Source organism: Heliconius melpomene, chromosome 4 (assembly GCF_056956725.1).
Source record: "Heliconius melpomene rosina isolate 202511_hmr_F chromosome 4, ASM5695672v1, whole genome shotgun sequence".
Classification (NCBI taxonomy): domain Eukaryota; kingdom Metazoa; phylum Arthropoda; class Insecta; order Lepidoptera; family Nymphalidae; genus Heliconius; species Heliconius melpomene.
In genome coordinates this window covers 10,267,978-10,276,848 of record NC_140392.1, presented here as the reverse complement: position 1 = coordinate 10,276,848, position 8,871 = coordinate 10,267,978, and the positions used below count along the sequence as shown (strand labels likewise).

General features: G+C 33.7%; 1 non-coding gene across 1 annotated transcript; it reads right to left on the bottom strand.

The window, feature by feature from the left end:
- Positions 1-1,081: 1,081 nt before the first annotated feature.
- On the bottom strand, positions 1,082-1,163 carry TRNAS-CGA (transfer RNA serine (anticodon CGA)). Its single transcript has one exon. It is a non-coding gene; the product is annotated as a tRNA-Ser (tRNA).
- Positions 1,164-8,871: the final 7,708 nt, after the last annotated feature.

Here is an 8,871-nt window from a genome sequence, read left to right as displayed (position 1 = left end):
GTTTTAACTTAATAATTAAAGTCCCTTCATTTACAAGCAATGGTTTACATCAAGTTATTTACGCTGGCCGGAAATCGAAGTTGCAACCTTCAACCGCTACGTTGGTCAATTTTCACTTAAATTTAGGTGTAGCAAGCGTTTTCCATTAAAATATCCAATGTTTCGCTAAAATGTAGTGCAGTAGTAATCCGGGGCAGTCCACAAATTGTATTCAATTTCCTCTCCACTAGCGCGGGGCTGGGATCCGTGACTGATGTTACGTATGTACCTGTACATACTACATAATGCACATTTTTTTATGTGTCCTGCATATAGGATAGGCAGAGGGAACCTGGGAACATAGTGTTAAGACAATCCATTTCCATCAAGTGACATCCGCTTCTTACTTTCCACCGAATTCTAGAGTGGAATAATTTTAAAATCATTACTTGTGTTTGGAAGAGCGTAGAGTATAAAACCTCTTTTTTGGAAGTTACTTAATTAATAACGAAAATCAGTATTAAATTAGAAAGAAGATAGACCCAGAAATTTCACAGAATCAAATAAAAAAATAGTTGCATCTAACACGGATCAACGTCATTGGAACTTAATTACAGTTAGACGTTTATTGGTTTGCATCAATCTCGATACGACGTGGACGGCGTGGCAGACGCGTGTCGAATACTAAACGATAGTTAACTTTATATGGACTTTAGGGATCCATAGAGCCATTTATTGAGGTTATAGGTTCAAATGTCACAGAATTTTCGAAAAAACCAAGTAAGGTAGAGGGAACTTAGAAAGATTTTGTGTATTCCAACGCTGCATTTTATAATAGACTAAAAAAGTATTTAAATTCTTTAAGTTGTAATTTAACTGATCAAAAAAAAGCTGGTTCCCAGTACAATTATATATTGCAATATCCACAAAAAACGCGTCATTAAGTGTCGCCACTCTCCTTCTCTCTCTGCCTACCCTGCTATGCGGAAAACATAAAGCTAATTAAAAATAATAATAACTTTAAAATATATATCAAATGTAAAAAAACAAAAAAATCAATTTTTTACTTAAAGAAACATACACACTTAATTAAACAAAAATACGCAGCCGGTAGGATTCGAACCTACGCTCCCAGAGGGAATCTGATTTCGAGTCAGACGCCTTAACCACTCGGCCACGACTGCTTGCCCATGTTTTGTCTAATTATTGCTTACATTTTATTATTTAAAATGCATTTACAAATGAAGAACACAGTAGAATTTTAGGCACATTCACTTAAAGTGTTAATTCGATATAACTGAGAAAATACTTTGGATTCACTGAATCCATATACCATGGCAGAGGGCGGAACACTAGGTTTCCTTTACTTATACTAACTGCTCAACCGCCTTCAGACATTAATATATTACTATTTGAAAACCTATCCCAACAAACATAAAACAAAACTCCTAGCATTACATACGTATAGACGCATACATAACAAGACAATACAATGTAATCGAATTTCCGAGCTCACATAATGCAGGAGCTACATAATTTTATCTCCCCGCAAGAGCACATCCGGCAGGAGCTGAGTGTCAAGTTACACCTGCCCGGATATAAATAAACTTCCGGACAAACTTACTGGGTAAGGCGTTCGTGAGGATTACTATATATAGATGCACATGGCATAAGAGATTGCCAAAATAAAACAAATCAACGTCACGCTGCATACCTCACGCACCAGAGTCGGCAGAGAGACTCTGTTCCCCACGAATTGTTCGATGTTCAGTGGCGGAACTCAACGCCGGACTTTTGCCCTGGTGCACGAGCGAAGAAATGAAAATATTGATCGGAGTGTGTCAACACTACTATTCTACATTCTGTTATCTATGTATTTGATAACAAAGATATGTTTGTATATAATTTTATGTATTGATACTATTGGCACATTTATCGTTGAAAAAAATCAGCTTCACGCTGTATCCCGCATACAGCAGGGTAGGCAGAAGGAAACTAGTATTAAAATACTTTCACTTTCTGCCGAATTCTAGGGGTATTGGTATTGAAAAAAATGATATCAATAATAATATTTATTCAGATGTTTTCCGCTACCATATAATTGAGCAATAAGCAAATAATATCTCTTAAACCAGACACAGATAGAAGATACATAATTGTTAAAAGCAATTAAAAAGGGCAATACATAATCTAGTCCACTTCCGCCGGCAACTTGGAGCAAACCCTCAGAACACGAGATTACCCTCACAACACCAGCTCGCATCCACTATTTATATTGCATACACGCAAACAAAGCGATCGTTGAATTTCATTATGCTTAGACGCCGAGTGAATTTCACGTTCTTTCAGGAATTGTGACTTTTTTACCGGATTGTAACTGGTTTGTGTTACAAAATCAATTTTGCATACGAACGTTTGTTTTTATTTGAGTTTTTGTGTTTATAGTTTAACTTAACTGGTAATAATGACGTGTTTTTGTGCAGTTTCATGCTATATTGCGCTCATAGTAGGGTAGACAGAGGGAATGGGAGGTATCCCTGGGGGAGGGATCTTTCCTTTAAGGCAGGTTGGCCATAAAGGAAATATCTTTAATATTATAATGTTGTAAACTTTGAATATTTAATATAAAGATAGCGCAATGATGAATGTTTTAATCTCATAACAAATATTCAACATTTCATAACAGATACACAGAATGAGGCAGTCGTGGCGCATTGCATACTGCACAAGCATTCGACTGTAACCACGACGGGTGTGGGGTCCAGGTTGCCCGTGTCTACTCTGCAATAATTTTATTAGTTTTATTTCAATGCCGGGAAACAGGTCAATTTCCTTTGGTTTTAGGAGTGTCACAACATTCTGTATACCCACAAACTACAGAAAAACAAATTTGCTAATTCACAATTCCCAACTGCATCTACAAAAGCGAGTACTCTCACAACAAATAAAAATACAAAAAGTATTCAAAATATAATTTCGCGCGCGACGAAACTTCTGCCTCTCTCTGTGTATGGACTAACCGAGTTTTACAACTTAATATGGTCTCCTTCTATGAATACTATTACTAAAAATGTGTTGATAATAACGAATTTACTACTTTTTTAGCTCCACGCTGTTCACGCCGCACATTGGAACATAGGCAGAGGGAATAATAATTATTTTATTATTTATCATATTCTAACATAAATTTTAAATATTTTTTACTTCAGTAGAATTCTGTAAGCCTATTTAAATCAATAGTACGCTACTACCAGTGATGATGGTAGGCAGTTCTGCTAAAAAAAATAACTACAAAAAATGTGATAAATATAACATTTTTTCGCAATATTGCTAAAATTTGATACAAGAAAAGACACTGATTGAAATAAATTAAAATATGAACTCATTATAATCTTAAATGTTTTAAGCACAAGTTACAGCTGCACCATAAGGGGCTATCCAAGAAAAGTTTTAGTTAACATTTTTCCGTTTTAAGAAATTAAGTTTAAAAATAAGGCTGTTAAGACCGTCAGTCCCAGGAGAATTCAATTAGTTGGCGCTACTTCTCAAAGGGATTCCGAATTCTAAGCACGATCTGTTTATAAAAATAAATCTTTGGAAGGTACTTCTAGACGAAAATGTTAATATAAATAGTTTTTTGCTGTTTTTATGTACGGTACTAAAACGTTTTCGTAAAATGTTATTTTTATTAGTCAAGTTTAAATATTTAATTACCATTTTTAAGTAAAATAAGCTAATTATAGTTTTCAAGAAAACGTATAATTATTTCAATGTTTAGAGATTCGACTTTGGCCTATTGAAATTCATCCGAACAACCGTCACAACCTGGTGTTCATTTTAAAAACGTAAAAAAATAATTAAATACTTTTGTTAAATTAAAAATATATTAATAAGAGGCCAGTCTTGGCGCAGGGATTTTTCGCTGTGATGTAGCAAAGCGCGACGTTGAGTTCCGCAACTCAACACGCAATGCGGGATACAGCGTGAAGAAAAAACGTATCATAATACGAGTATAATCATTCTTTTTTTCAATACACCACAAAAAGCAGCACAAAAACCCGAACCAGCGTATGTATTTAGAAATCATACCACGAACGTGTAGAGTGTAGACGAAGTAAAGTAATTTCTAACAAACGTTGCATAAATAGAATAAATCATAGGTCTTGCTGGTACTCGCTTACGTACATTTGTACAATACAAAAGATAAGGTATAGCGTTTTTTGTTGAGGAACAGCGGACGGCGCACTTCCAGCTCCGGAATTGGGAATTTAATATAAAACTATGGCCAGTCATATTTCAACTCGGCACATCTGCGAAAGAGAACTTTTACTTGTGTTTCTTTTTTGGAAAAAAAACTGCAAATTTTCCGTTTGGGAAAACGTATTAACTGTTAAATATTACTATCGGATTGACGGAGTTGAGTTAAAATTTTGTTTTGAACTTTTCGTGTTCGAAACTTTAGTGTAAGCTTGTTTGTTTCGTGTTTACACTGGAGTTTGATAGTAAATGTATAGGGAATGAGTTATAACCTACTTATGCATATTTGTATGTGCATAAATATTAGTAGTATATAACACGGCTTCCTTTGGATCACTAAAATACGAATTATGATGATATTTTTTAGTTTAGTAAGTAGAGCATACTTAGTCATAACACTCCGTTCTCTGCTATCTGCTCAGTTCTTTCTTTCTATCGAGATATGGCGCGGTAATACACACTCAGAAAGAAAAAATCCTAGTAAAATGTTATGCTTTTAAACTTCCATAACTAAGATACAAACTCAACCTTAAGAAGACACATTTTAAATTTCCAAACACGTACAATTTTTAGTAACAAGGAATTTATTATGCGGCGTTGAGCTCCACCACTCAACAAAGAATGTATAACTAACTAAATTCCCCTATTACCTTGCTGAATGTGGAATAAAGCACGAACATGAAAAAAAGATAATTTCTAAGGCATTGTGTTAATATAACTATGTAATTAAAAGGTACTCTTAAGCAGTAGTAGACACTTTTTACCTTTGAAATATTATCATTGAAAATGTGAAATAACCTGAGTTAAGTAAATTTTACTTAATTAGCTTTTTAGGAATAATTTCACAATAGAAAGACAAAATAACTTTATAAGGTCTAAATGATATTACCTGGGCGTCGTTATTAATGGTCTTTTGGGAAAAATATAATAAGATCAAGACAATGACAAGTTCATAAATTAACATTCTCTACTTTATTCCTTGGTTTAGCTTCAAGCTATATCCGCCACGGTATCATGTTGCCAGAGCGGGAAAATAAAACTAATTCACTCCCTTAAACAGGAATCGAATTCGCAACCGTCGAGTTTTTCACTCAGACGCTACATTACGATGATCTTAAGGAAAATTTGCATTCTAATATAGAAGCTGTTAGCTTTAAATCAATAAAGTTCAGTATATTTTGTTTATTTCAACACCGAATACAGTAGTTACTTGTAGCAGACGTTGATGAATTACACAAATATTTCAGACCTCAGAGGCAAATGCGGATAAATGGAGATGTAGTACTTTATCGCCTTTCGTTATTCAATCGGTATGTGTTTATATGTTAAATGTGGGTAGAGAGCTTTTGATTTTACTTTGAGTATCCTTAAATATCTGCCCAAATATGAGACATTGTGTATAGAATATATGTTATAGAAAATAATTACTTTCGGGAACATTGCTGCCGAATATTAGACATAAATGAAAATTTTAAGCGCCCATTAAAATTAAGAAAGGTTATTTAGCTTTCCATTCTGAAAGCGCTAATTACAGGAGATAGTTTCGGTCGCTCTAGTTAACAGTTTTAAGCGTGGATTATGGGCTTAAGAGTTTGTCTTTGCAAAATACTAAGTAGAAGTTGTTGCTTGGAAATATTAGAAAATAGTATTAAATTTAATCTTGAGATAACGGACAATACTTTACTTTTTGCTGTTTTTAAAAATATCACGCCTATTCACATATATAAAGGTATTCACATATATAAAGATATTACATTGAGTGTGGGACCTTACTGCCACGATTTGTCTACTACAGTACTGGTACAGTCAGAGGATGTCCCACTACTCCTTTGTATTTTATCTGATACCAACTAAACTTGAAAAATTACCTCCATTTATGAAATAAACAATAAAAAAGATTATTTTCATTTCCTCGCTTTGGTAACAATAAAAATCGCGGCGTTAAGTTACGCCACTCAAAATTCAATGTTTAGAAAATTAGACAGAGCAGAGTAATGGAGTGTCTCAACACTAGGTTCCAATGGCAATGGCCTATCTTGCTATGTGCAAGAGATAAATAAAATATATTGTATATAACCACAGAACAAAGTGTTTCTATGTTAAATATTCCGGTATGTGTCTCTTGTAAATATTTTATGTCATTTTTCTAACTGTGATATTGCATGTGTATTTTACGTCCACTGATCCTAGCGCTATGTTTTGTTTTATTTTTTTATTTTTTTGTTTGTTTGTTATGCCAATTTCATAGAGTAAAGCTGTGAGTGATTAAAATATCAATATCGGTATTATACTTCCATACTGTAAAATGGGATTACTGGAGCGGGATATATTTTCATATTTATTTATTCGTCAATAGAATTTGTTTTAAATATAAATAATATTAAACTTATTTTTTACGCTCTGTTTTAAATTTTGAAATTTACATCCGCAAACATGTCAAAAATATTTTTGACATGTTTGCGGATGTCAAAAACGGACGTAAATTTGCGGATGTAAATTTTAAAATAATTCAAAATAATAAATTTCAAAATACTTGTAATTATAAGTGTACCTGTGTGCCTACCTAAAGCTAAAGCTTACCTAAAGCTGTTACCTTCTATATTTTAATGGTAATTTTTAATAGATAAATTTTTAAAAGGTAATTTTTCCTTGAGACCATCGTGCCACAGCGTTTGTTTGCAATCGCGACGGTTGTGGATTCTATTTCCACTAGTGGGAGTTAATTACTTTCATTTTCTAACTCTGGTAACATGATATACGAGTACATGGCGTTGAGATCTGCTTAATAGTCAGTGTCTCGAAAACTGGGTTGTACATGGAGAACAGACCTATCCTCCAGTGGAAATCGAATTCACAACCTGTCGCGCTTACAGTCACACACTTATTATTCTTATTTGTTTTAAATATTAATAAAAGGTCCCATGTAATTTAATTTAAACATAGTATTGTAAGTAAAGTTATTAAGCCTTTATTGTGTAAAATTACTTCTAGAAAGCTAATTAAGTAAAATTTACATAGCTCAGGTTGTTTCACCCTTTCAATGACAAAGTTTCAAAGGTAAAAAAAGTGTCTAGCTACTGCCTAACAATTACGTCTTGTAATTACATAGCCATATATACAATATCTAAGATTTTTTTAACGTGAGTTTTTATACGTAACTTAACAGTATCTAATGTGTAGATATTTCAACTCATTGCATGTTGAGTGGCGGAACTCAACGCTGCACAATAAATTTCTCATTTGGAATATTTCTTGCATAAAACTATGTTTTCTATCCTTTTACTATATTTTAGATATCAATGTATAAAGTCTGTCTGTCTGGTTGTCTTACACCTAATATCTGTCTATATATTATAAAAGTTTGAATAGTAGATTATAAAGGGACTTTTTGTATCAAATACTTTGTATTACTATATTAAACGGTTTTATTTAGCTCACCCCGTTTGTTTGTTTGTTTGGGTCAAATTTAGTAATTGAAATTTAACCCTCTTCCCGTTAACCGATTGATCTGAAATTTGGTATACGCCTTTGATTCTGGTGACAATACAATTATCCATATTCAATATTATTGTGAATCCAAGATGGCCGCCGCTACAAGATGGCGGACAACTTAGTTTTTTTCAATCCCATCAATATGGATATCAAATGAAAGGGCTTGTCAAGTAGAATTCAGTGGACTATACAAAATCAAAATCCAAGATGGCCGCCACTATAAGATGGCGGACAAGTTAGTTTTTTTCAATCCTATCAATACGGATATCAAATGAAAGGGCTTGTCAAGCAGAATTCAGTGGACTATACAAAATCAAAATCCAAGATGGCCGCCGCTACAAGATGGCGGACAAGTTAGTTTTTTCGATCCCATCAATATGGGTATCAAATGAAAGGGCTTGTCAAGTAGAATTCAGTGCACTATACAAAATCAAAATCAAAGATGGCCACTGCTACAAAATGGCGGATAATGTAGTTTTCAATCCCATCAATATGGGTATCAAAATAAAGGGCTTGGTAAGTATAATACAGTATACTATACACAATTACAATATGAATCTCCCACCTAAGTCAAGATCTGGTATCCTGTCGAGGACTGTGTGGCTATAGGGTGCCTAAAAATGATACGTCGCTAGGGGTACCACCCAAGGTAAAAGGTAAAAGCGCGCCGAGAACTGTATGGCACTAGGTGGATAAAAATGATATGTCGTTAGCGTTTTCCCCTCAAGATTCAGGCACATCTTGTTGTACATAGCCTTGTCCCTCTATTGGACCTCTGGGGGGGTCGTTCGTAACATTCTCCATTAACCTTGCAATAATGAGACATCGAGCCTCATTTCAACGAATTGAATAGCATGAGAAATAAAAACTAAAAACTTAAAAATAAAAAAGTATAAAAAAAATTTTAAGTTAAACGGTTTTATATTGCAGATAAATGTACTAAAAGCTAAAAAATAATTTCATAGAAATTATGATGACTAAAATAAAATCGTGGGGACACTTGCTACTTACCACTAGGTGGGTGAAGTCTCACGCTATGTCTTTCAATTGTAGATATTGGACGTGCCCCACGATTAAATTTTAGTAATCATAATTTCTATGAAATTATTTTTTAGCTTTTAGTACATTTATCTGCAATATAAA